Genomic DNA, 26,347 nt, shown 5'->3' on the forward strand with positions numbered 1-26,347 from the left:
GTGCTAAATGCCCCAATTAAAAGACACAGACTGGCAAATTGGATAAAAAGTCAAGACCCATCAGTGTGCCGTATTCAGGAATCCCATCTCACGTGCAGAGACACACATAGGCTCAAAATAAAGGGATGGATGAAGATCTACCAAGCAAATGGAAAGCAAAAAAAAGCAGGGGTTGCAATCCTAGTCTCTGATAAAACAGACTTTAAACCAACAAAGATCAAAAAAGATAAAGAAGGCCATTACATAATGGTAAAGGGAATCAATTCAACAAGAAGAGCTAACTGTCCTAAATATATGTGCACCCAATACAGGAGCACCCAGATTCATAAAGCAAGTCCTTAGAGACCTACAAAGAGACTTAGACTCCCACACAATAATAATGGGAGAGTTTAACACCCCACTCTCAATATTAGACAGACCAACAAGACAGAAGGTTAACAAGGATATCCAGGACTTGAACTCAGCTCTGCACCAAGCTGACCTAATGGACATCTACAGAACTCTCCACCCCAAATCAACAAAATACACATTCTTCTCAGCACCACATCACACTTATTCCAAAATTAACCACATAGTTGGAAGAAAAGCACTCCTCAGCAAATGGAAAATAACAGAAATCACAGCAAACTGTCTCTCAGACCACAGTGCAATCAAATTAGAACTCAGGAATAAGAAACTCACTCAAAACTGCACAACTACGTGGAAACTGAACAACCTGCTCCTGATGACTACTGGGTACATAACGAAATGAAGGCAGAAATAAAGATTTTTTTTTAAACCAATGAGAACAAAGACGTAACATACCAGAGTCTCTGGGACACATTTAAAGCAGTGTGTAGAGGCAAATTTATAACACTAAATGCCCACAAGAGAAAGCAGAAAAGATCTAAAACTGACACCCTAACATCACAATAAAAAGAACTAGAGAAGCAAGAGCAAACACATTCAAAAGCTAGCAGAAGGCAAGAAATAACTAAGATCAGAGCAGAACTGAAGGAGATAGAGACACACAAAACCCTTTAAAAAATCAATGAATCCAGGAGCTGGTTTTTTGAAAAGATCAACAAAATTGATAAACCACTAACAAGACTAATAAAGAAGAAAAGAGAGAAGACTTAAATAGATGCAGTAAAAAATGATAAAGGGGATATCACCACTGATCCCACAGAATTACAAACTACCATCAGAGAATACTATAAATACCTCTACGCCAATAAACTAGCAAACCTAGAAGAAATGGATAAATTCCTGGACACATACACTCTCCCAAGACTAAACCAGGAAGAAGTTGAATCCCTGAATGGACCACTAACAGGCTCTGAAATTGAGGCAATAATTAATGGTCTACCAACGAAAAAAAGTCCAGGACCAGATGGATTCACAGCCAAATTCTACCAGAGGTTTAAAGAGGAGCTGGAACCATTCCTTCTGAAACTATTCCAATCAATAGAAAAAGAGGGAATCCTCCCTAACTCATTTTATGAGGCCAGCATCATCCTGATACCAAAGCCTGGCAGAGACACAACAAAAAAGGAGAATTTTAGACCAATATCCCTGATGAACATCAATGCAAAAATCCTCAATAAAATACTGGCAAACCAAATCCAGCAGCACATCAAAAAGCTTATCTACCAAGATCAAGTTGGCTTCATCCCTGAGATGCAAGGCTGGTTCGATATATGCAAATCAATAAACATAATCCATCACATAAACAGAACCAAAGACAAAAACCACATGATTATCTCAATAGATGCAGAAAAGGCCTCTGACAAAATTCAACAACCCTTCATGCTAAAAAATCTCAATAAACTAGGTATTGATGGAATGTATCTCAAAATAATCAGAGCTACTTATGACAAACCCACAGTGAATATCATACTGAATGGGCAAAAACTGGAAGCATTCCCTTTGAAAAGTGGCACAAGATAGGGATGCCCTCTCTCACCACTCCTATTCAACATAGTGTTGGAAGTTCTGGCCAGGGCAATCAGGCAAGAAAAATAAATAAAGGTTATTCAATTAGGAAAAGAGGAAGTCAAATTGTCCCTGTTTGCAGATGACATGATTGTATATCTAGAAAACCCCATCATCTCAGCCCAAAATCTCCTTAAGCTGATAAGCAACTTCAGCAAAGTCTCAGGATACAAAATCAATGTACAAAAATCACAAGCATTCTTATACACCAATAATAGACAAACAGAGAGCCAAATAGTGAGTGAACTCCCATTCACAATTGCTTCAAAGAGAATAAAATACCTAGGAATCCAACTTACAAGGGATGTGAAGGACCTCTTCAAGGAGAACTACAAACCACTGCTCAGTGAAATAAAATAGGACACAAATGGAAGAACATTCCATGCTCAGGATAGGAAGAATCAATATCGTGAAAATGGTGATACCGCCCAAGTTAATTTATAGATTCAATGCCATCCCCATCAAGCTACCAATGACTTTCTTCACAGAATTGGAGAAAACTACTTTAAAGTTCATATGGAACCAAAAAAAGAGCCTGCATTGCCAAGACAACCCTAAGCCAAAAGAACAAAGCTGGAGGCATCACACTACCTGACTTCAAACTATACTGCAAGGCTACAGTAATCAAAACAGCATGGTACTGGTACCAAAATAGAGATATAGACCAATGGAACAGAACAGAGCCCTCAGAAATAACATCACACATCTACAACCATCTGATCTTTGACAAGCCTGACAAAAACAAGAAATGGGGAAAGGATTCCCTATTTAATAAATGGTGCTGGGAAAACTGGCTAGCCATCTACAGAAAGCTGAAACTGGATCCCTTCCTTACACCTTATACAAAAATTAATTCAAGATGGATTAAAGACTCAAATGTTAGATCTAAAACCATAAAAGCCCTAGAAGAAAATCTAGGCAATACCATTCAGGACATAGGCATGGGCAAGGACTTCATGACTAAAACACCAAAAGCAATGGCAACAAAAGCCAAAATTGACAAATGGGGTCTAATTAAACTAAAGAGCTTCTGCATGGCAAAAGAAACTACCATCAGAGTGAACAGGCCACCTAGAGAATGGAAGAAAATTTTTGCAATCTACCCATCTGACAAAGGGCTAATTATCCAGAATCTAAAAAGAACTTAAACAAATTTACAATAGCAAAGACTTGGAACCAACCCAAATGTCCAACAATGATAGACTGGATTAAGAAAATGTGGCACATATACACCATGGAATACTATGCAGCCATAAAAAATGATGAGTTCATGTCCTTTGTAGGGACATGGATGAAATTGGAAATCATCATTCTCAGTAAACTATCGCAAGAACAAAAAACCAAACACCGCATATTCTCACTCATAGGTGGGAATTGAACAATGAGAACACATGGACACAGGAAGGGGAACATCACACTTCGGGGACTGTTGTGGGGTGGGGGGAGGGGGGAGGGATAGCATTGGGAGATATACCTAATGCTAGATGACGAGTTAGTGGGTGCAGCGCACCAGCATGGCACATGTATACATATGTAACTCACCTGCACATTGCGCACATGTACCATAAAACCTAAAGTATAATAATCATAATAATAATAATAATAAAAGAAAAACTCAAACAGCCCCATCAAAAAGCGGGCAAAGGATATGAACAGACACTTCTCAAAAGAAGACATTTATGCAGCCAACACATGAAAAAATGCTCATCATCACTGGTCATCAGAGAAATGCAAATCAAAACCACAATGAGATACCATCTCGCACCAGTTAGAATGGCGATCATTAAAAAGTCAGGAAACAACAGATGCCAGAGAGGATGTGGAGAAATAGGAACACTTTTACACTGTTGGTGGGACTGTAAACTAGTTCAACCATTATGGAAGACAGCATGGCAATTCCTCAAGGATCTAGAACTAGAAATACCATTTGACCTAGCAATCCCATTACTAGGTATATACCCTAAGGATTATAAATCATGCTACTATAAAGACACATGCACACGTATGTTTATTGTGGCAGTATTCACAATAGCAAAGACTTGGAACCAATCCAAATGTCCATCATTGATAGAGTGGATTAAGAAAATGTGGCACATATACACCATGGAATACTATGCAGCCATAAAAAAGGATGCATTCATGTCCTTTGTAGGGACATGGATGAAGCCGGAAACCATCATTCTGAGCAAACTATCACAAGGACAGAAAACTAAACACCGCATGTTCTCATTCATAGGTGGGAATTGAACAATGAGAACACTTGGACACTGGGTGGAGAACATCACACATTGGGGCCTGTCATGGAGTGGAGGGATGGGGGAAGGATAGCATTAGGAGAGATACCTAATGTAAATGACAAGTTAATGTGTGCAGCAAACCAACATGGCACATGTATACCTATGTAACAAACCTGCACATTGTACACGTGTACCCTAGAATTTAAAGTATAATTAAAAAATAATAATAATACAAAAATTAGCCAGGCGTGGTGATGTGCACCTGTAATCCCAGCTACTCAGCAGGCTGAGGCAGGAGAATTGCTTGAGCCCAGGAAGCAGAGGATGCAGTGAGCCGAGATCACACCACTGCACTCCAGCCTGGGTGACACAGTAAGACTTTGTCTCAAAAAAAAAAAAGGTGCAAAATGATACAACATTATTACATTGAATCTGTAGATTGCTTTTGGTAATAAGGACATTTTAATAATAGTAATTTTTCAAATCCACCATCATGGGATATCGTTCCATTTTTTGTGTCCTCTTTAATTTCTTTTATTCACATTTTGTATTTTTCATTAGTTCTGAATCTTTATTATAGTGGTGGTTACAAACATCTATATATGTGATACACATACAAAATGCTGATTTTGACATGATACTCTGATAATGTGAGATGTGACTACTGGGGGAAACTGGGTGAAGATATTCAGTTCTCAAGATCCACATTAGGCCTGATCCAGCCCCTATACAGGCTCTCAGATAGTGTATAATTCTACTTCCTGTGAAAGAGACAGAAAGAGGGACCAGGCCCTGGGAAGAAGAGTGGGTTTGGCCCTGAAAAGGGGATTGGTGAGAGTAGAAGGGAGGGGACCCAGAAGGTGCGCTCTGTTTATTCTATACCTTTGTTTTTCGCCATATCTTGCCCACGGTCTACAGACTTATAATGAGTAACTAAATGAATGATGGCAAAAGCTGAGCCCTTGGTGTAAAACAGGCACTCCTCTTCAGTTCCTAAGTGCCAAAATCCATCACATTGCCTCTGGTCCTCTGGAAGCTGGAAGGAGGACAATCATGCTTTTCCTAGAAGCTCCAGGCAAGCTTCCAGTGGTTTGGACATTTCATCCCTGCAGCCCTTGACTGGGCTGGACCTGCTGCCGCAGGTACGTGTTACAGTGCAGGGGCGTGGTATGTCAGCCCTGAAGCTTCCTGATGCAAGCCACTGAACGCTCAACTCAAAATGGCTTAAGCAGTAATGAAAAGTATCCTTTCACATACGAAGAATTCTGGAGGTCAAGCAGTTCCATTGTTGGTTCATTTCCCAGAAAAATTTGATCATCAAGTACTCAAATTCTTTCCACTTCATCTTCAGTGGATTGGCTATTCAGCTTTTTCATATTTGCCAATCTGACACATAAAAAAATGGTATGTAATAAACAAGACACAAGTTTATTGACATTCTGGAGTAGTCACTAGTAGGAAGGGTTTTGAGAAAGTACTCAGACTCTTCTTGCCCCAGAAAGTGTATCCAGCAAATCAACTCCTGGGATCTCCAAACAGACTGGATTAAAAATGGAAAATAGCAAAGGATCTTGGCAGAGAATCCTCTCTGACTTTGTCAGATACAAGATTTAAAAAAAAAAAAAAAAGTTTTTGTCTTGCTTCCTGAAACAAATTCTGATAAAGACCCCTAAGAATCTAAAGTCAATTGAATACAGAAAGTTAAAAGCGAAGGAATTTCCCTACGTCCTGCCAGGAAGAGGAATGTTTACAATCTCTGCACATGGCCTAACGTGGCTCCCCTAAGAACAGACTTCCCTTGTTTCAATTTCCATTTAAAAAGGAACATAACGGCTTTTTTTTTTTTTTTTTTTTTTTTTGAGACAGAGTCTCACTCTGTTGCCCAGGCTGGAGTGCAGTGGCATGAACCCAGCTCACTGCAAGCACTGCTTCCCAGGTTCAAGCAATTCTCATGCCTCAGCCTCCTAAGTAGCTGAGATCACAGGCATGCACCACCATGCCTGGCTAGTTTTTGTATTTTTTGTAGAGACAAGGTTTCACCATGTTGCCCAGACTGGTCTGGATCTCCCAACCTCAAGTGAGTCACCATGCCCGGCCCACATAAAGGCTTTTCTAAACCAGTGCTGCCCCAGTAGAATTTTCATATTCAGCTGAATATGTTTTATATCTGAGCTGTCCAGTAGAGTAGCCACTGCCATGCATGTGTGACTATGTAGCACTTGAAATGTGGCAAGTGTGAATAAGGAACTGAATTTTTAATTTTAAGAAATGTTACTTAATTTAAATTTAAATAACCACATGTGACTAATGGCTACCATATCGAACACAGCAGTTCTAGGTAGACTTGTTTGGGGTTTTCTTTTGCTAAGAGCGATGCCCCAGGTCTTACTGGTTCAGGATGCCCATAACTGCAACCTCTGGACACAACTAGGGTTGTTGCTGATAAACCACAGGATAGTATAGCTTCAGGTTTTTATAAAAATAAATAAAGTGAAAAGAGTAGAGGATGTTTATACCCAAAATCACAGGCACCACCCCATGTCCACTCCAGCCATAGGCTGAGTCTGCACAAATGAAATCAAGTGTTGAGCTGAGATAAATACCTTGCTGAGAAAGGGAAGTTTGGTAGGAGAGGTGAGGAAGACGGAAGGTCTGAGCCTTGTTGAATTACCTGGATGTAAGTGTTTTACTTCACCACTTTGTCCCTAATATCACAACACAATTATTGAAGAGAGTACGTGCCAGGTACAATTGCAATTTTACTTTATTAAATGTTCACAATGTGTAAGCAACTGTACAGAACATAGAAACAATTGTCCTCATCCTCCAGGACTATATACCCTGGTGAGATGGGTAAAAAAAATAACAAAGAAGGCCAGGCTCAGTGGCTTACGCCTGTAATCCCAGCACTTTGGGAGGCTGAGGCAGGTGGATCACCTGAGGTCAGGAGTTCGAGACCAGACTGGCCAACATGGTGAAACCCCATCTCTACTAAAAATACAAAAATTAGCTGGGCGTGGTGGCGGGCACCTGTAATCCCAGCTACTCGGGTGGGAATATCAGGTATCAGGTAAGGTAGAACTTTAATTTCTCCCCCAATTGTAAGCCAATTTCTCCTTCATTATTTGTTGAGAAATTTGTATTTGTATTCTCCCATTACTGAATTGAAATGCCAACTCTGTCTAGTACTCATGATTTATATGTATTTGGGTTTGTCCTTGGATGGTGGACACTAGCTCCTGCTTCAATGAAAGACTTGTCCCACCGCTGGTAGTGTTGTCAGCGGAGTATTCAGGGGTCATCTCCTGCAGGGATTTTTTCAGCTGTAGAGAGCCACCACATCTGAGGAGTTACCCCTTCCCAGTGGCCTACACCCAGTGACTCATTCCTGTGGGTATAAATGCCTGGCCACAGGTCCCACTTGAGACAACTCTGAAGGTCATTGAGCACCCAGCTCCTGTGGGTTTGGCCAGGGCTCCTGTTGGGACTACTGAATCATGGTTTGACTTCTCCCCCTGTCTGCCTGTCCCGCCTCCTTCCCCTCCCATCCACTGGTGGTGATCCCAAGGGTGCTCCTACATGTGAACACCCTGCATGCTAACCCTCATCTCGTCTCAGAGACTGTGACACTTGACTTTGCATTCTGTGCCACACAGTGGCCTGTCCTTTCCCCAGTGCACTGTGAAGTCAGCTTCCCTTTAGCAAGCTTAAGGTCTACAGTGCAAGTCCTGCCCTTGATGATGCAGGACTGAGTTTGTTTAATTTGGTTACTTTTCCACATGTTTCATTAAGCTCCAAGAAAAAATTTCCTTGTCACTTTGATTGGAATTACATTAAATTTATAAATTTATTTAAGGACAACATCATCTTGATAATATCCAGTCATCCCCTCAGGGAACATGCTTTACCTTGGCATATACTCTTTCTTTAATGTCCTTCATTAAAGGTTTCTGGTTTTCTATTTCTTTTTTTCTTTTCTTTTCTTTTTTTCTTTGACACAGGGTCTCACTCTATCACTCAGGCTGGAGTGCAGCGGTGTGATCATAGCTCACTGTGGCTTCGAACTTCTGGACTCAAGCCATCCTCCTCCGTCAGCCTCCCAAAGTGTTGGGATTACAGGTGTGAGCCACCACACCCAGCCTGGTTTTCTATTTCTGTTTGCATTGTTATTATAAAATAATACACATCATATATAGTATATATATGATATATACTGGCTTTTATATAATCTGTTTTTTAACTAACATGTAAAAGCTACTGATTTTTATATACTTATTTTATAACTGGTCTCTTGGGTTTTCAGGTAAATGTTCATGGGATTGTGCAAATGGCAATAAATTTGACACCTTTCCAAAAGTTTTATTTTACTTCTTTTTCTTGTTGTTATTCAATGACTGGAATTTTGAGACCAAGCTTAAGCAGTAGTGGAGATAGTTTCAGATTACTAGTGGGAATATCCCAAGTATTAACCATTAATGAAGGTATTAGTTTGGGACATTAATCATGTCAAAAAAGCAGCTTTCTAATTCTTAACATAAGAGTTTTTGTTTGTTTTAAAAATCAGTGATGGGCCGGGTGCAGTGGCTTACGCCTGCAATCCCAGCACTTTGGGAGACCGAGGCAGGTGGGCAGATCATTTGAGGTCAGGAGTTCGAGATCAGCCTGGCCAACATGGTGAAACCCCATCTCTACTAAAAATATAAAAATCAGCTGGGCCTGGTGGCACACACCTGTGATCTCAGCCACTAGGGAGGCTGAAGCATGAGAATCGCTTGAGCCTAGGAGGCGAAGGTTCCAGTCAGCCAAGATCATACCACTCCAGTCCAACTTGGGTGACAGAGCAAGACTCTGTCTAAAAAAAAAAAAAAAAACCAGCAATGCTGTCAGGGTAAGTTTAAATATTGGCATCTTTCTATTGCTTTTGCCTGGAATCCCTTTAAGTCTACATATATAGGCTTTGTTTTTCAATTCGGAAGTTTCTTTGATTACATCCTCCATTATTAGGTCTGTTTCAATGTTCCTGTTTTAGCCTCAGCAACATCTTAAGTTCTTAATTTTTATCTTCCTTCTCTGTCTTCTATATTTATTGTATTGCCTTTTCTCTTGTTATTTTGAAATTTATTCTTTCCCTCTGCATTTTAGGAGGACTTTTGGGCCTCCATATTGTGGATTCAGTTTTCCATCTTCTTGAATCTAGAGGCTTTACTGCCACTCATGTATTTTCAAATTCCATTATATTGTTTTAGTCCATTTATATTATTTTCTTATCCAATTCCCCTTTTGAAAAAATTTTAGTGGCCTCTGCTTTTCATCTCAGTCTACTGTTTGAGAACATCGATTTTGAGCTATTGTTTCACAGAGTCCATGTTTTCATTTTGTTAGGATCACAATAAAGTTTATCATCTAAAATTTATAGGTTGGTGCAAAAGAAATTGCAGTTTTTGCCATTAAAAGTAATGGCAGGGTATTAAAGTAACACTTCAGTCTTCTACCGTAACTCTGATGTCAGTTGGATTCAGACAACCCTGGGTCAACCTTCCATCCCATGGGAAGTCCAATGTCACACCCAAGATTTCTAGGGTTCCTTGTGCTCACCACTTGCTCCATTTTCCTGTTCCTGCTCACTAGAGCTCATTTGTTTCGTTCCCTTCATGCTTGCTTTCATCTCTGCTCAGGGCCTACTTTCTTCCCAAGGTTCTTCAACTTCTATCCCTTTCTCTCCCCAGACTCTCCCAGATCACATCCTCTCTGGTCTGTACCAACTCCTCCAATTCTGGTTCCTTTCATATCTCTGGATCTTTTTGCTCACCAAACCATCTTAGCCATGCCTAGAAGGCTTCATCTTCAAAGCTAGTCATGCTCTGCAAGATATGTTCTTAAACACATTTCCCCCACCATGAGAAATGAAGTATTCTGCTCATAAAGTAACATTTTTTTCCTCCTCAGTATACTACCATTCACCTTATTCAATAGCTTGGTTTTCCTCTTGAGTGTTGTTCTCTTCTCTTCATGATACAGAATACTTTCATAGTTCCATGTTGGTTTTACCACCATTTCACCTTTGAAAGTGGAGAGATTTATCTAAAGTTTCTAGGTGATGCTGAAACAGGGTAAAATGATTTTCTTGGGATTCCGTCACCAGTTGCTGCTACAATGCTCTTCTCTGTTCTTAGTTTGAAGGCCTCTTTGATCCTTAGAATAAGGGAAGAAGGGATCCAGAGCTATGAGCTGAAGGGCAGATTCTGTGATTCTAGGTGTTCGGGGATGCACCAGGCTCAGCTTTCTGACTGGCCCTGCGATGACTGGACTGGGGGCCTCAGCATCCAGGTGTATCCCAGCCTACTGTAGTGTCCACTGTCTCTAGAAGGAGTCCTGTCCCTACTCCCACACCCTGATATTCTCCATGGGGTGGCCACTTTAACCTTGGACCACGTGCACAACTGTTTTTAAAGGTAAAAAGGATTGCAAGTGATGTGATTGACCCAAGGTCTATTTTACTGTTAACTCTTGCTCTTTCTAATTAGGGGATGTTACTAAGATCTGAGATCTCAATTATTCCAGGATGCTGTTTCTTGGGGAGAAGGGAGGTCAGGGTATACCTGGAGCTTTTTCTTCCATGCAGACTTCTTGCTGTAGTCCAGTAGAAAGTCCTCAATATTTCTGAAATGTAGATGATATCCTTTTCTAGTTGTAGCACTGATATTTATTTTACTTATATTGTATTCCTTTCAATCAGGAGCTGGGGGTGTGGGGTGGGACACGATTAGATGTTGACATTCAAAGTCAGGCTGGGCGCAGTGGCTCACACCTGTAATCCCAGCGCTTTGGGAGGCTGAGGCAGGTGGATCACTTGATGTCAGGAGTTCAAGACCAGCCTGGCCAATATAGCAAAATCCCATCTCTACAAAATGTACAAAATATTAGTCGGGCATAGTGGCATGCACCTGTAAGTCCCAGCTACTTGGGAGGTTGAGCTGGGAGAATTACTTGAGCCAAGAGGCCAAGGCTGCAGTGAGCCATTGCACTCCAGCCTGGGCAACAGAGTGAGACACTGTCTCAAAAAAAAAAACAAAGTCACCTATCCTATTCAAAAGTACCAATAGTTTCTTACCTTTTGTGTTTAGTTTATAGAAAAGTTCTTTAGGTTTAAATCAGGCATTCATAATATTTCAAGTCTGAAACATGTCTAGAGAAAGGGTTTACTCAAATACACCATCACAACCTGTTTGTGCAGGCATGGAGCTAGGTAGCACTGCCTCTGTTTTTGTTAGAGTGATCTTTGGATTTCCTTACTCCTGTTCTGTTAGGGAGAAAAACAGCTTAGAAAAATCTGAACAATTCCCAAAAATAATACACAGCTGAAAATTCCTTTTGCTATAGTTTTCTCAGGAAGCAGATCAAGCCTTTCCATTTCCTAGCAGATCCCTCAACAGTCAAAAGGACAGGGAATGTTTGTAAGGGTATCTTGTGTGCTTTTGTTCTCACCAGCCCTCAGGTCCTCTGGAAACACCAGACTCTAATAAGCAAAATAATCTAAGGAGTAAAGAAATAGCAGGCACCTTTTAGATAGGATGCGCTGCAGCCAGAACATTGACATGGGGTCAGCTGGGCACCAAGTTGCTGTTTTGAATTTGTGAAAGTTCCATCTGTTTGGTAACCAAAATCCAGGGGAGGAAAAAACTCTGCTCCAAGTAAACTCAAATTTAGTGGCATTGGTAGAAAGATACAAATAAGATGAGCTTCCATTTGGTAAACAACATCCTTCTATCAGACAAGCCCATGGGGGAGTGGCACATGTGACTTTGGGCTAAGTCACAGAGGGGTTCCAGAAATTCTGCACTGCCACAGACAGACAGTCAGGAGTTCAAGACCAGCCTGGCCAACATGGTAAAGCCTCATCTCTACTAAAAATACAACAATTATCTGGGTGTGGTGGTGGGTACCTGTAATCCCAGCTACCTGGGAGGCTGAGGCAGAAGAATCACTTGAACCTTGGAGGCGGAGGTTGCAGTGAGCCGAGATCATGCCACTGCACTCCAGCCTGGGCGACGAGTGAAACTCCATCTCAAAACAAAACAAAACAAAAATTATCTGGGTGTGGTGGCACGTGCCTGTAATCCCAGCTACTCGGGAAGCTGAGGCAAGAGAATCACTTGAACCTGGGAGATGGAAGTTGCAGTGAGCGGAGATCGCGCCCTGCACTCCAGCCTGGACAATGGAGGGAGACCCTGCCTCAAAAAAAAAAAAATAATAAAGAAGCTCTCTGAATATTTCCCTTTATGGGCCTCTCGAACACTCTTGCTTAACCTTTGTGTGCCTCAGTTCTTTGACTGGTCCTTCCCTGTTCTGACATTGTTATCTATAGCATGCATTTTCTTACTTCCTTATGTGAGTTTGCTAAGCTAAAGTTGGAATTTGTGAACTTTGGACAGTTCTTCTCCATTTCTCTTGTTATTGCTCAGTTTGGAGAAGTGAGGGTATAGGATATGGGTTTGCGTGTGCGTGTGTGTGTGTGTGTATCAGATAACAAAAGATCTAAGATACCTCTAGCAAAAAGGCCATCAAAAGAGAAGTGGGTTGCCCTTAGATTAGTGGCACAACTGGTCTAAATAGACCCAGTATAAAATCTCTGTTATGCTTTCTGCAACCTCTTGCATACACAAGAATACTTTGTTTTGCCATACTTCAGGACATTACCTTATTAATAATTAAAAATTGTTTTTAATAATACCAACATATTATTAAATAACTGTATATAAAAATTTTAAATCTAGGCTGAGAGTAGTGACTCATGCCTGCAATCCCAGCACTTTGGGAGACCGAGGCAGGTGGATCACTTGAGGTCAGGAGTTTGAGACCAGCCTGGCCACCACGGCAAAATATCATCTCTACTAAAAACAAAAAAAAATTAGCTGGGCGTGGTGGCACACACTTGTAATCTCAGCTACTCTGGAGGCTGAGGCATGAAAATCGCTTGAACCCAGGAGGCAGAGGTTGCAGTGAGCTGAGATAGTGCCACTGCACTCCAGCCTGGATGACAGAGGGAGACTGTCTCAAATAAATAAATAATAATTTTAAATCTAACACTAAAATCAGAAACACAATAACTTAAATAAATTCTGTCCATACAAAATATTGTATGTGATCTTATAATCATCATCATGATTTCTTTGGCAAAGTCACCAAATAAGTTTTGCAATTTCCAGTTGCTTGAGCTACTCTACTATTCGGAGCACTCTGTTAAATATTGTTCCATATTGTTTGCCTTCCTTATCAGTATTTCCCAAACTTCCCTGATGATATGAATCACCTGAAAAACATGAGGTGCCTCTGTCACTCAGGATTTGGTGCCCATAGTGGAAGAACAATCTGCAATTCTCAACATCCACCAACATGTTCAAGCCCCAGTGCTCTCAGCTTTTGCTCTTTGTTTGCAATATGAAAAGTGACAGAACAATGCCTCAAAATTGGGCAATAGTAGGCTTTATTTAGTTAGTCAGTTTACTTTTTATCAGCTGCAATAAATACCTTTACTGTAGGTATTTATTGGTTTGCTTTTGAATTTTTAAATTGACACATTATAATTGTACTTTTTTTTTTTTTTTTTGAGACAGTCTCGCTCTGTGGCCCAGGCTGGAGTACAGTGGTGCGATCTTAGCTCACTGCAATCTCCCCCTGTGGGGTTCAAGTGATTCTCCTGCCTCAGCCTCCTGACTAGCTGGGATTACAGGCACCAGCCACCATGTCTAATTTTTTGTATTTGTAGTAGAGATGGTGTTTCACCATGTTGGCCAGGCTGGTCTCGAACTCTTGCCCCCAAGTGATCCACCCGCCTCAACCTCCCAAAGTGCTGGGATTATAGGAATGAGACATAGCACCCAGCCTATCCTGACTTTTTAGTAATTTTGCTAAAAAGAAGGTAAGACAAATACATTTTATGAAATAAATATATAAAAGTTATAAATTATGCTTGTTTTATTTTGTTTTATCTTCCAAACATTCCTGATCTATCAACTGAACATCAAGATATAAACAATAATATATTTACTAATTTGGATACTAACCATAGCTTTACACATATTTTTTAAAATGTTGCCATTTTGAAGATATATTCACCAAGGAAGGAGAGTGGAACACAATTCATTTAATAATTTGTTAACCTGACTTATGATTTTTAAATATTTAGCCGTATGGTCTGTGGGCCTTAGTCCCAGAGACTGGAAATGTTAGGGCTGGCCCTAATGGCAACTTCCTGGGGAGGGTTGTCCATTCTTTTGCACTTGTAGCCTTTCTCTTGGGAATGAGCTTTTCTGAAGTTCTAAGAAATATAATTTCCTCCACCACCTTACACATAAAGGACAGTTAATTTTAAATCTCCTGGACATCGGTTTCAAGCTTTCACATAATTTGTATGTACACCTTGATATTTTCCTATTGTACCAGGACTAGGACTTTAAACAACAAACTGCTTAAGGTCAAAAGCCTGGGCTGGACGCAGTGGTTCATGCCTGTAATCCCAGCATTTTGGGAGGCCAAGGTGGGCAGATTACTTGAGGTCAAGAGTTCGAGACCAGCCTAGCCAAAATGGTGAAACCCTGCATCCACTAAAAATATAACAATTAGCCAGACATGGTGGCGGGCACTTGTAATCCCAGCCACTTGGGAGGCTGGGGCATGAGAATCACTTGAACTCAGGAGGTGGAGGTTGCAATGATCCGAGGTGGTGCCACTGCACCCCAACCCAGGGTGACAGAGCAAGATTCCGTCTCAAAAAATAAAAAAAAAAGAACAAAACCTGTTAGAACTAAAGCGTAGAGGCCGGGTGCTCTGTGGGTCACGGCTGTATTCACAGCACTTTGGGAGGCCGAGGTGGGCAGATCACAAGGTCAGGAGTTCAAGACCAGCCTGGCAAACATGGTGAAACCCCGTCTCTACTAAAAATACACAAATTAGCCAGGCGTGGTGGCAGGTGCCTGTAATCCCAGCTACTCAGGAGGCTGAGGCAGGAGAATTGCTTGAAACCAGAAGGCGGAGGTTGCAGTGAGCTGAGATCATGCCATTGTGCTCCAGCCTGGGCTAAAGAGCAAAACTCTGTCTCGAAAAACAAACAAACAAAAAAAAACTAAAGGGTAGAAAAAAACAGAATCCTACAACCCCTAATCAAAACCAGGTACTAAGAGCAGAAGCGCCGGTGCTTGTCAGAAATGTAAAATCTCAGGTCCCAATTCAAGCCCACTGAATAGGAATATACATTCTAATGACCAGACGCTGTGGCTCACACCTGTAATCCCAGCACTTTGGGAGGCCAAGGCGGGCAGATCACCTGAGGTCAGGAGTTCGAGACCAGCCTGGCCAACATGGTGAAACCCCATCTCTACTACAAATACAAAAACTAGCCAGGCATGGTGGCATGTGCCTGTAGTCCCAGCTACTCAGGAGGCTGAGGCAGAAGAATTGCTTGAACCCGGGAAGCAGAGGTTGCTGCGAGCTGAGACTGTACCACTGCACTTCAACCTGGGTGACAAGAGCAAAACTCGGTCTCAAAACAAAGAATATACATTTTCACAATATCCACATTACCCTATATACCCCTATACCCACTAAAGTGTGAGAAGCACTTCTGTAACCTCTGGACTGAGGCAATTAAAGGAATAAAGTTGAGAAAGAGTTGAGAATGATGGCTGTGGATCAGATAGATGTCTGGGTCGGGGCAACCATAGAAGTACTTCTCACACTTTAGTGAGAAGAAGCTAGACTCCCAAACAGCCTCAGTTTCTGCTCTTCCTCAAACCTATGGTTAATTTTAGGGGCTATAAGCCTTTGCTTCTAGCAACCAATGGACTCTTGACTAGAAGAGCAGGTAAACTAATGCTAGTAACCTAATTCCAAATACTCTAAAACTATCCATTTATTATCCTTCTATTAGTATTGGTCCAGAAACTGGGGAGAATGGGAAGAGTGAATTTGGGTGGGAAGAGAGAACGTGTCTCTGAGGATTGACACCTAGGTGAGTGAGCACTCAGTTTTAGTACTCACATCTAGCCTAGAGGTTATCACAGCACATTTTATTTCTCATTACTTGGTTTAGCTCTGTGTTTTTTAAAATTGGAGAAAACACTAAGAAATTCAATAGAAAGCCCAGATTAGGGGTATTGCTGATTAAGTACTTATTTAGAGCTTAGATTATCCAAGTCAATTTTGCTAATAGGCTCTTAATAATTTAACATGCTAGAGAAGATTAATTAGGGAGATTTAAAATAATACTGCTCTAGCCATCTTGGCTTTAACCTGGATCTGGATTGTTCATGACATGTATGGGGGAGTGAGGGACAGTTGGGGGGTGGTGCAAGAGGGGCTTTGGAAGAGTCAGTTCTGGACAATCCATTTACATAAGAGTTGTTGCCAAGGGAACAGGAACATCCGCCTACACCAGAGAACAGGTGTCTTTGGAGGGCAGTGCTGGTCTGAGTGCTAGGGGAGAGGTGGTTCTAAAATATGCTGAAGGAGCTGTTGCCCGTAAAAAGTCTGAAATATCAGGCGCAAGCCTCATTGTTTTCATGCCCAGGTGGATCAACATACAACAAAAAATGGAGGCGCGGTTCCCCACGCCAGCAGCAGATCCTCGTGTGGACCTCAGGGCATTGAGGGCAGCAGTGTTGCTCAAGAACCTCAAGCCTCCTGGGCTGTCCAGGTTTTGTTTTAAGCTGGCTTACTGTCCTCTGTGTCATGTGATCTTGCTTTGTTCTTAGTCTACACATTTAAATTCTTGTCCAAAATCTGTTTTTTATTTTTTTTCAATCCTGACATCATGCATATCCCAAATCTTTACTTGTCTGCTAGTCTCCAACAGGATTTACAATGATGGTCTCCTAACAACCTGGTCTCCCTGCTGCCATTCTTGTCATCCTCTCCATTCTCAGCATGGTAGCTGGAAGGAACTTTGAACAAGGGAGACCTCCTCTTAATATCCCAATGTCAGCCGCTTTGCCTATGGATAGTCATTCTTTATTCCTTTACTTTCTTAATAAACTTGCTTTCACCATATAGAGACAGAGATAGAGATATCTCCCAATGTCTTCCTGCCATCCTTAGCACAAGCCAAATCTCTTATCCTGGTCTGTACTGCCTTGTGTGATCTAGCCCCTGCCTTCCTCTCTGACATTACCTGCTACCTGCTACTGCTCTCCTTGCTTTTTTCGCTCCATCCATGTGACTTCCTCTTTCTCAAACACCCTGAGCTCCTTCTGCCTCAGAGACTTTGGAGAAGCTGGGCTGGCTGCCTGGGCTCCACCTTGTCTCACCTGAAATCCTACCTTCTATTGCTAAGCCTTTCCTGATCTATCAGTCTAGAGGGCATGCTCTCTGCTGAAGCCACTTTCTAGCATATCATTGTGTTTTCTTTTTTTTCACAGAATACATCTCCATCTAGAATTTCCATGAGTCTGTTTCTTGTTTGTCTGTTCATTCCCTGTCTCCCTCCAGTACAATGAAAGCTTCATGACTGCAGAGACCTCATCTGCCTCAATAGCTGCTGCATTGCCAACACCTAGAACAGTTTCAGGGACATAATAGGTGCTCAATAAACATTCATTGAAAATACAAACAAGCAAACTCCCCAGCATCGCTGATCTCCCACTTGCTACTTGGATTGATTGCATGCATGCTTGAATTTGTTCTTCTGTTATGGAGACTCCACCCTCCATTTATACCTCCTTCTGGAAATCCTGATAAACCTCTCAGATCAAGCCCTGTCCCTGAAATTTTCTCTAGCACTGGGAAAGGAAAGCTCATGCACAGTTTGACTTTGTGTGTTTAAACTTTTGGTGATTGGAGTAACTGCTTCCTATTTCACAGCAACTCAACTCTGTAGAGAAGTATTTCTATAAGCATTTTGCCCTTGGTCTCGCTCCTTCTGCATGTTGACTTTGTGCTCTGAGACAGCAGCCCTGCTTCCTGGCAGCACCTGAGCCTCACATCCAAGGAGGCCACCAACAGTGAGGTGCTGATTCTCCCTCCTAAGTTCCTGTTTGAAAACTCCTGGAGGACGCCGGGTGTGGTGTCTCACGACTGTAATCCCAGCACTTTGGAAGGCCAAGGTGGGCAGATCACCTGAGGCCAGGAGTTCAAAACCAGCCTGACCAACATGGTGAAACTCTGTCTCTACTAAAAATACAAAAATTAGCCAGGCTTGGTGGCATGAGCCTGTAATCCCATCTACTCAGGAGGCTGAGGGAGGAGAATCACCTGAAACCGGGAGGCAGAGGTTGCAGTGAGCTGTGACCATACCACTGCACTCCAGCCTGGGTGACAGAGTGACACTCCATCTCCAATAAATAAATAAATAAATAAATAAATAATATGGTTTGGCTGTGTCCCCACCCAAATCTCAACTTGAATTGTATCTCCCAGAATTCTCACATGTTGTGGGAGGGACCCAGGGGGAGGTAATTAAATCATGGGGGCGGTCTTTCCCAAGCTATTCTGGTAATAGTGAATAAGTCTCGTGAGATCTGATGGGTTTATCAGGGGCTTTCACTTTTGCTTCTTCCTTATTTTCTCTTGCTGCCACGCTGTAAGAAGTGCCTTTCACCTCCCACCATGATTCTGAGCCCTCCCCAGCCATATGGAACTGTTAAGTCCAATTAAACCTCTTTTTCTTCCCAGTCTTGGGTATATGTTTATCAGCAGTGTGAAAATGAACTAACACAATAAATAAATAAATATTTTTAATTTCAAATATGCAGCTTTTAAAACCAGGTTGGGAAAACTTCTTGAATTTTTAACATTTTTTTAAATGATGAGAAATGTTCCCAATTACATTTCAAAGCTATGATGTGGCAGTTACAGTTCTAATGCAGTTATTTAAGAGCAAATCTTGTGAAACGTATCACTTCTGACAAATTCTTCACTTTCCTCAGTTATGGTTAAGGCTCTCTTGAGTCCTCTCAAATTCTAACCATTCTATTTGTGGCCTGAAACCTTATCTCAGTTGTCCACATCATCTTTGAGCCAGCAACCAAGTAGAAACGACTGTGTTTATTGTAGTTCTCAAAACATGGGATAGCAGAATCACTTGAGGTGGTTGTAAAAACACAGATTGCTGAGCTGCACCCTAGGCATAGTAACTGGAGGGTATCTGGGGGTGAGTCCAGAACTTTTTTTTTTTTTTTTTTTGAGGTGGAATCTCACTGCGTTGCTCAGTCTGGAGTGCAGTGGCAAGATCTCAGATCACTGCAACCTCCACCTCCCAGGTTCAAGCGATTCTCCTACCTCAGCCTCCCGAATAGCTGGAATTACAGGCATGTGCCACCACACCAAGCTAATTTTTGTATTTTTAGTAGAGACAGGGTTTTGTCATGTTGGCCAGGCTGGTCTCGAACTCCCGACCTCAGGTGATCCACCCACCTTGGCCTCTCAAATGCTGGGATTACAGGGGTAAGCCACTGCATCTGGCCCAGAGCACTTTTCTTAATACTCAAAATTTTATAGGTATCCAGCTTCACCTATCCTACCCTCTACAGAAGAGCATGCATTGTTCTTACTTGTTAAACATTACAAATAGCAATTCTCAGGTTCCACTGTGGTGATGAGAGACAAACTTAAGCCTACCTACTTAAAAATAAAGCAAAAGAAATTTATTTAAATGCCAAAAAGTAAGAAAATACACTCAAACTACTAGAGAGATCATTCATTTGAAAGTCTTTGGTTTGTGTTTGTTTTATTTTAAATAAGATGTTCATTTAAAATGAAGGGGCTGTGCATTAAGTCTTGCTCTGCTATATTTTATTTTATTTTGAGACAGAGTCTTACTCTGTCACCCAGGCTGGAGTGTAGTGGCACAATCTTGGTTCATTATAATTGCCGCCTCCCAGGTACAAGTGATTCTTTTACTTCAGCCTCCCAAGTAGCTGGGATTACAGTCACATGCCACCATACCTGGCTAATTTTTGTATTTTTAGTAAAGATGGGGTTTCGCCATGTTAGCCAGGCTGGTCTTGAACTCCTGACCTCAGGTGATCCACCAGCCTTGGCCTCCCAAAGAGCTGGGATTACAGGCATGGGCCTCCCAAAGAGCTGGGATTACAGGGTTGAGCCCCCGCTCACGGCCTCTTTTATTACTTTATGGTACGAGGAATACAATTTCAGAAACCTTGGTTCATCCAGCAGTTTTCTTAATTTGGGCAAATGTCCCTGATGATGGATTTCTACATAGTTTCCAGAGATTAAATACCACTATTATTCTTTTTTTCTCATACAAATAATTTTTCCCAAGTAGCTGGGATTACAGGCATGCACCACCATGCTCGGCTAATTTTTTTTTGTATTTTTGGTAGAGACGGGGTCTTTCCCTATTGTTCAGGCTGGTCTTGAACTCCTGGGTTCAAGTGATCTGCCTGCCTCAGCCTTCCAAAGTACTGGGATTATAGGCGTGAACCACTGCGCCTGGCCTAAAAATACTTTTTACTATTTAAAGATTTATAAACAATTAACATGATTTTGAGAAAAGAGGAGCAAAGGAATAGACTGTCTCTACCAGACATTACAATGCCACAGCAAGAAAAAGTGTGACACTGTCATACAAACAGGCAAAATAGAGAGACAGAATAGAATAGAGTCCAGAAAGAGACACAGTTATATGTGAGGGAAGGATGTAGAGTTGGGAAACCTGATTCACTAAACGGATTTTTAAAAATGGCTCTCTAGGCATGGTGGCATGTGCTTGTAGTCCCAGCTACTCAGGAGACTGAGGTAGGAGGATTGCTTGACCCCGGGAGGTTGAGGCTGCAGTGAGCTGTGATGGCACCTCTACACTCCAGCATGGGTGACAGAGAGAAATCCTGTTCAAAAAAAAAGGGTCTCTCTATTTCACACCATAAACAAACTCCAAGTGTACACAACACTAAAATGTGAAAGGTAAAACCATAAAAGTAATAGAAGAAAATGTAGAAGAATATATTCATGACCTTGGATTGAGAAAGAGTTTCTTAAATAAGATGCCAAAAGCATAAAACCATGGGAAAAAAAAAAAGATGAAATTCACTTTATCTGTGGGCTTATAGAATGCTTTATCCATCATCATAGCATTCCACACGCATTATTTCTAACCAAAGAGCTCATTTCCCAGCAAATAAAGTGTGACCAAAGGCCCATGCTCATGGAATTCACTGTTCTTACCATGTTCCTCATTGTCCTGAAGCAGCTGCCTCGATGGAACAGTAGAATGGCATTTGGAAGACTCAATTATAGTTCTAGCTAGATGGTAACACCTGTGGGGCTGGGGCAGTGTTCTTCAGAAGGCAGTGTGTGTTCTCAATCAGCATCCAACATATGGTAATATTTCTGTCATAGCCAGGATTCCCAGGTCTGGAAGTCAAAGGATGGGAATGGGAATAGTTTCTTCTCACTATTACTCCTAGCAATCCATTAGTGACACTTTTGCTTTCCAGCCCCATGAATGGTCCAGAGATTTTGGCTCCAAAGGGATAAATGCTTCTATCAGGGGCACAACAATGATTCCAATGAACTGGAAATCGAGAATGTTACCCAGCCAGTTTGGGCTCATGCCTCTGAATCAACAGGCAAAGAAGGAGTACTGTCTGTGGTGATTGATCCTGACCATCAAGAGAAAATGGGGCTCTTCCAGGGATGCTGTCTACAGGCACTCGGAATGGTCCAGCGTTTGACATACCATCGTAGGCTTTCCTACAATACAGCCTCTAACAAAATTAGGCTGTCCCGAACCAAAACTAGGCTGTCCCAAACCCCTGGTAATAGAATTGTTTATTTTTAAGACCTAAAGTTCTTATGAGATTGTCCAAAACAAAGAAACATGTCAGCAGGGCCTGTGATGGTTCCATGTGTGCTAAATGTGTTCGTGACAGGATCAAGCATGTTTTCCTTACCGAGGAGCAGAAAATCGTTGTGAAAGTGTTGAAGGCACAAGCGCAAAGTCAGAAAACGAAATTTAAAAATGAAACTTTTTGAGTAATAAAAATGAAAAGACTTAAAAAAAGAGAGAGAAAAAGATGATGCTGTTATGAAATGAGGGTAAGGGGGCATATGCCTGGAATGCAAGAGATTCTCCAGGGTTCCCCTTTGTCCTCCCAAGCCCAGGGATTAAAGTCAATTGAAAACTATAACAACCCGGTTAAGGCAGGGCTGCTGATGGTCCAGACGGTTCAGGAATGAAGGTCTGGGTTATTTTAGCAGGCAGGGAACTAAAATCAGCTGAGGTGCCTGCTGAGGACACAAATAATAGGAATGGGAAGTGGAAGAAAGTAGTTATAAATAAAGTATGGCAAGGGGCTCATGCTCATGGAATTCATTTTGTTTGTTTGTTTGTGTTTTTTTGGTTTTTTTTTTTAGACAAGAGTCTCACTCTGTTGCCCAGGCTGGAGTGCAGTGGTGCAATCTCGGCTCACCACAGTCTCCACTTCCCAGGTTCAAGCGATTCTCCTGCCTCAGCCTCCCAAGTAGCTGGGATTACAGGTGCCCACCGCCATGCCTGGCTAATTTTTTTTTTTCATATTTTTGGTAGAGATGGGGTTTCACCATGTTCGCCAGGCTGGTCTTGAACTCCTGACTTCAAGTGGTCTGCCCGCTTTGGCCTCCCAAAGTGCTGGCATTACAGGAGGTAATATGAGCCACTACGTCCGGCGGGAATTCATATTCGTTTCTTTTTTTTTTTTTTAAGTTTTTATTTATTTATTTATTTATTTATTTATTCTTTTTTTTTTTAAGTATTTATTGATCATTCTTGGGTGTTTCTCGGAGAGGGGGATGTGGCAGGGTCATAGGATAATAGTGGAGAGAAGGTCAGCAGATAAACACATGAACAAAGGTCTCTGGTTTTCCTAGGCAGAGGTCCCTGCGGCCTGGCCTTCCGTAGTGTTTGTGTCCCTGGGTACTTGAGATGAGGGAGTGGTGATGACTCTTAATGAGCATGCTGCCTTCAAGCACCTGTTTAACAAAGCACATCTTGCACCGCCCTTAATCCATTTGACCCTGAGTTGACACAGCACATGTTTCAGAGGGCAGGGGACTGGGGGCAAGGCCATAGATCAACAGCATCCCAAGGCAGAAGAATTTCTCCTAGTACAGAACAAAATGGAGTCTCCTATGCCTACTTCTTTCTACACAGACAGTAACAATCTGATCTCTCTTTCTTTTCCCCAAATTTCCCCCTTTTCAACAAAACCGCTATCGTCATCATGGCCCGTTCTCGATGGTCGCTGTCTCTTCGGAGCTGTTGGGTACACCTCCCAGACAGGGTGGCCGGGCAGAGGCGCTCCTCACCTCCCAGACAGGGTGGCCGGGCAGAGGCGCTCCTCACCTCCCAGACGGGGCGGCCGGGCAGAGGCGCTCCTCACCTCCCAGACCAGGCGGCCGAGCAGAGGCGCTCCTCACTTCCCAGATGGGGCAGCCAGGTAGAGGCGCTCCTCACTTCCCAGATGGGGCAGCAAGGCAGGGGCGCTCCTCACTTCCTCCCAGAGGGGGTGGCGGCCGGGACGAGGCGCTCCTCACCTCCCAGACTGGGCAGCCGGGCAGAGGCGCTCCTCACTTCCCAGATGGGGCGGCCAGGCAGAGGCGCTCCTCACTTCCTCCCAGACGGGGTGGCGGCCGGGCAGAGGCGCTCCTGACCTCCCAGACAGGGCGGCCGGGCAGAGGCGCTCCTCACTTCCCAGAAGGGGCGGCCAGGCAGAGGTGCTCCCCACTTCCCAGACTGGGCGGCCGGGCAGAGGCGCTCCTCACCTCCCAGACAGGGCGGCTGGGCAGAGGCGCTCCTCACTTCCCAGACGGGGTGGCTGGGCCTAGGCGCTCCTCACATCCCAGACGGGGCAGCCGGGCAGAGGCGCTCCTCACATCTCAGACGATGGGCGGCCAGGCAGAGACGCTCCTCACTTCCTATACAGGATGGTGGCGGGGCAGAGGCGCTCCTCACATCCCAGATGATGGGCGGCCAGGCAGAGATGCTCCTCATTTCCTATACAGGATGGTGGCGGGGCAGAGGGGCTCCTCACATCCCAGATCATGGGCGGCCAGGCAGAGACGTTCCTCACTTCCTAGATGGGGTGGCGGCCGGGCAGAGGCTGTAATCTTAGCACTTTGGGAGTCCAAGGCAGGCGGCTGGGAGGTGGAGGTTGTAGCGATCGGGGATCACGCCACTGCACTCCAGCCTGGGCAACATTGAGCATTGAGTGAGCGAGACTCCGTCTGCAATCCCAGCACCTCAGGAGGCCGAGGCGGGCAGATCACTCGAGGCCAGGAGCTGGAGACCAGCCCGGTCAACAGGGTGAAACCCCATCTCCACCAAAAATACAAAAACCAGTCAGGCATGGCGGCGCACGCCTGCAATCCCAGGCACTCAGCAGGCCGAGGCAGGAGAATCACAGGGGCCCGAGGCAGGGAGGTTGCAGCGAGCTGAGATCACGGCAGTACAGTCCAGCCTCGGCAACAGAGGGAGACCGAAGAAAGAAGTAGAGGGAGACCGAAGAAACAAGGAGAGGGAGACCGAAGAAAGAAAAGAGGCAGAGGCAGAGGCAGAGGCAGAGGCAGAGGCAGAGGCGAATTCATATTCTTATCATGTTCCCATCATTCCAAAGCAGTTGGCTTGATAAAACAGTTTACAGCCATGTAGCTAGCTGCAGAAATAAGGACTGTAATGAATATTTCTTCCTTTTTTTCACACGAATATGTTTGTGTCTATATGAATAAAGTAGTTTGATTTTCTTTCCCTTTCCCATACCCATACTTAATACCAGATTAGGTTTATATCAGTCTTTAAATTGTGGAATACCAAAGGAAAAGTGTGAATTAGGTAGGAAAATGAATACCCTTCAAAAACTGAAAAGGAATTTTGCCTAGTCTTTCTGGGGAAAGGGTTAACGTGTTTTGTGTTGTACATGGTACAGTTGTGTTATATTAGACAGAAAGATGCCTTAGTTGTTATCTTTATTTAGAGGTTAAGTAAGGTTTAAAACATGGGTGCCTTAATCCTGGCCTGTGGAGTCCAGGAGCGGAAGCGGGAGAGAGGCTGGCTGGGAACTGTAGTAGCCTCACCTCGGTGTTCACAGCAGGTAGGTGGTCATTTTGCTAATGGCTTGGTGACAGTGGACAGTAATTAGGCTTTCGCACTTTGGAGGATGGCTCTGGCTAAGAGAAGCAAAATGCTTCTTGGGTGAAAGGGCTTTTATTATTTTTATTTCTTATTTATTTATTTATTTTTTGTAGAAGTGTGGTGGGGGGGTGGGGGGAGTGGAGGGGGTTACCATGTTGGGCAGGCTGGTCTCGAACTCCAGATCTCTAGTGATCCTCCCGCCTCTGCCTCCCAAAGTGCTGGGATTACAGGCGTGAGCCACCGCGCCTGGCCAGGACTTTTATTTGCGCTTCCTCTTACACATGGCGAGTGAGAGCCTGAGGTTCGGAGTGCCTCCTTCGCAGAGGACGCCTATGGTAGGGGGTCAGTGTTTGCTGAATTAAAGGGAATTTGTCTTCTTACCTTTAGATTCGCAACACTTCAGAACCGAATGAGAAACCTTCCTCCATAAAATTGACTTTATAAGTCTTTTTCTTTTCTTTCCTTTTTTTTTTTTTTTTTTTGTTAGAGCCAAGGTCTCGCTCTGTTGCCCAGGCTGAAGTGCCATGCAGTGATCATGGCTCCCTGCAGCCTTGAACTCCTGGGCTCAAGAAATCCTTCTGCCTCAGTAAGTCACCAAGCCTGGCTAATTCTTTCTTTTTTTTTTATTTTTTATTTATTTTTTTTTTTGTAGAGAAGTGGGTCTTGCTCGGTTGCCCAGGCTAATCTCGAACTCCTAGGCTCAAGTGATCCTCCCTCCTCTGCTTCCCAAAGTTGAGATTGTAGGCATGAACTATCACGCCTGGTCTTATAAATCTTTATTCATCTTTGCAAACTTCTAATTCTAATTCTAATCAGAGAATATAGTCAGGTCTAATCCATCATTTTACAAATAAAGTGACTTCCTGACATCCCCCAGCTAAATAAATAATAAATAAATAAATAAACTCAGGTGCCAAATTGAGAAGGGGTAGACCCCATGGTGGCTTTGAAACGTATTGTGTCCACTTGGCGAAGTGGAACTACATTTCCCAGCATCCCCTGTGGATAGGTTTCTGGT

The 26,347-nt window shown here is 43.0% G+C and overlaps 1 pseudogene; it reads left to right on the plus strand.

Moving 5' to 3' along the window:
- The first annotated feature begins 21,879 nt into the window (after positions 1-21,879).
- Positions 21,880-22,196, plus strand: LOC129017548 (large ribosomal subunit protein eL34-like; annotated as a pseudogene).
- The last annotated feature ends 4,151 nt before the right edge of the window (positions 22,197-26,347 follow it).

This window comes from Pongo pygmaeus, chromosome 19, assembly GCF_028885625.2.
Source record: "Pongo pygmaeus isolate AG05252 chromosome 19, NHGRI_mPonPyg2-v2.0_pri, whole genome shotgun sequence".
Taxonomy (NCBI): Eukaryota; Metazoa; Chordata; class Mammalia; order Primates; family Hominidae; genus Pongo; species Pongo pygmaeus.